This window comes from Camelina sativa, chromosome 9 (genome assembly GCF_000633955.1).
Source record: "Camelina sativa cultivar DH55 chromosome 9, Cs, whole genome shotgun sequence".
NCBI lineage: Eukaryota > Viridiplantae > Streptophyta > Magnoliopsida > Brassicales > Brassicaceae > Camelina > Camelina sativa.
In genome coordinates, this window is record NC_025693.1 from 19,295,726 (window position 1) to 19,299,083 (window position 3,358).

Below are 3,358 nucleotides of genomic sequence, written 5' to 3' on the forward strand. Positions count from 1 at the left end.
TCTAGTTCCCTCTAGGGTTACCTGCAGAACAACAATATTATCATAAGTAATCTAAGATTACTTAGTGAGCTCAGGGTTCCTGCAGAGAAATAAATCCCAAACCCCAATTCCCCATTAACAATCAACATGCACGCAAATACAACAACATGCGAACATAAACAAGCAACATGCAAGCATAGATAAACAACATGCAGGCATAAGCGATTAACAAGCAAGCAAGCAAAACTACTCAACAACCATCAGAGATGACATGCGGAAGCTATCAAGCTAACAGAAATCACTCTACCAATAAACGCAACTACATGCAACCATAAGCAACAACATGCAACAACATGCAACAAGATGCAACAACATGCAACAACATGCAACAACAAGCAACAACATGCGACAACATGCAACAACATGCAACAACATGCAACAACAAGCAACAACATGCAACAATATAACTTGAAATAAAACATCAGTTTTTAACAAGTTTAATTTATTTGGGCCCTATATGCATCCCTCTTCCCCAACCCCTCATGATTTCTCCAAGTCGCAACCACAAAGGCAAGCGTTTGGATATCAGCCAAAATTACACCGTCGTGTAAATAGCCTCGGCCAGGGTAGCGAGCCCAGTAACCTCCAAGCTCTTCGTGACCAACCCTGCACACACACGAACATGGGTTGCATGTCGCGGCTGCATGTGGCACGGAATGGGAAGGGTAGCAATACCAAATTTTACAACGCTTAGCCGGACTTTCTCGCGGACTAGAACGCTTTAAGATCTCACCGAAGTTTATACTTAAGTTTATATGGTTCTTAAACCCATAATCTTACAAGTATCTCAACCAAAACTCGCCTTTGTTACTAGATCATCTCGATCTAGTAACTAACACAACCTCACCGCGCATGCATTTAAACAAGAAAACATAAAAGAATTTCAAGTAAATGCATCTACATGCAACATGCAAAACCGCGCACTAGATGGATGTTTTTAACTCTCCATCTAAGCCGATGCAAATATGTGCCTGAACTCACAGTAAACCGTCGACGAATGATCTCCTTTGATGAAGCTCTTCTCGCGGCAACTCGGATCTCTCCTTCGGTTAGAATCGATTTCCTTATCGATCTAACGTTGATGGTCGTTGGTCGATAGTCTTCTCTTGCACCTTCTTCTTTCTCTCGCAACACCTTCTTCTTTCTCTCGCAACACTCACTCTTTTCTTCTTTCTCTCTCAAACTCTCTCAACTTACCCCTTCTTTCTTTGTGAGAAAATGAGAGGAATGAGAGCTTATTTATAGAGTGAATGGGCGGTGGAGGCAACCAATGAGAGTCACATGCACTCTCCTCATTAGTGTGTATTAGAGCAACACTCAACACTTGGAAGAATCTTGATTAGCCACCTTGCTTTCCACTTAGCTTCCTTGAATTCTTTAATCCTCCACTAATCCCCATTAAGTCTTCTTGAATAAAATATTCATTCCACTAACTAAGTCTTCTTGATTAAAATATTAATCCACTTAACTTCCTTGACTTAAGTGATTTTTGGTGGGGAAGACTTTTAATACTCTCGGTCGACCATCATCGATCCTCGGCAGCTCTCTCGGCAACTATCGGCATCCATCGGCAACTTCCTTCGGATACTCGACACTTTCTCGGATACTCGGCAACTTCCTCGAGTACTCGATAACTTCCTCGAGTACTCGGTAACTTCTTCGAGTACTCGGCACTTTCTCGGGTACTCGGTACTCTCGGCATTTCTCGGCGACTGCCGGATAATGCGTCTCGGACGGTACGGGCGGTACATCTCGGACGACTCGGACAACTCTTGGTCCGTTACACTTTTCTCGGACTTCCCTTCATCAAACTTTCAGCTCTTCTTGCTGTCTGCTTTTCTCGGTCTTTTGGACTTGAAATCACGTCAAAAATTTACCCCTAGGTGAGGGTCACTACATTCTCCCCCCCTTAATAGAAGTTGTCCCGAATTCCATAGGGTTCTGACGGTCCTGCCTCATCTTCTTCAGCGAACAACTGAGGATACTTGGCACGCATCCTATCTTCATCTTCCCATGTGGTGACCTTACAGTTCTGCTTTCTCCAAAATACTTGGATTTGAGGAATGCTCCGGTTCTTCAACTTTCGGGTTCTTCTTTGCCCTATTCCAAACAGTCCTTCGGGTAGCTTAGGTTTGACTCCAACTCCTCGATAGGCTCTGGCACAATCATTCTAGGATCTGGCACATGCTTCCGTAGTTGTGAAACGTGGAAGACTTTATGCAATCGCATAACCTCGGGCATTGATAACCGATAGGCTACCTCGCCAACTCTTTTCTCAATCTGGTACGGTCCAATAAACCTTACCGCAAGCTTTCCCACTTTGCCAAAACGATCCTTTGCTTTTTGTGGTCTAACCTTCAAATACACCATGTCTCCAACTTCAAACTCCACTTCTCGCCTCTTCCGGTCTGCGTACTTCTTCTGGCGATCTTGAGCTTTCTTCATGCTCTCTCGGATAAACTTGATCTTCTCCGTTGTTTCATCAATCAACTTGTGATTAAAACTTGTCCGTTCTCCAACTTCCGTCCAACATAAAGGCGTTCTACACGGCCTTCCGTACATGGCTTCAAATGGCGACATGCCGGTGCTTGAGTGATAACTGCTGTTATACGCGAACTCCACCAATGGCAAATTCTTCTCCCAATCTGATGACCATTCTAGCGCACATAGTCGGATCATGTCCTCTATGGTTCGAATAGTTCTCTCAGTCTGTCCGTCAGTCTCTGGGTGGAATGAGGTGCTCATATGAACATCTGTTCCCAACGCCCTATGTAAATCTTGCCAGAATATTGACGCAAACTTCGGGTCGCGATCAGAGACAATGTTTGATGGCACTCCATGAAGCTTCAAAATCTCGTCTATATACTTCTCTGCCAAGACTGGCGCTTGATCTGTGCTTCTTACTGGAACCAAACGGGCTACTTTGGTTAAACGATCAACCACTACCCATACTGCGTCATTGGTTCTCCCTTTTCTTATAGGTAGACCGGTAATGAAATCCATAGAGATAGAGTCCCATTTCCAAATCGGTATGGGCTAGTTGCGAAGCAATCCTGCTGGCACTTGATGCTCTACCTTGATTCGTAGACATGAATCACATTGGCTTACCCATTTCTTTACTGCTCTCTTTAGTCCAGGCCAGTGATAATACCTACGCACATCTTTGTACATCTTGGTGCTCCCCGGATGTATACTCAAAGCTGAGCTATGGGCGGCTCGTAATATCTCTTCTCGTAGTCCGTTCCTGTCAGGTACGGTTACTCTCCCATTGAGAAGTAAAGTGTCATCATCCGCCAGATGATAACCACTAGCATTCGGT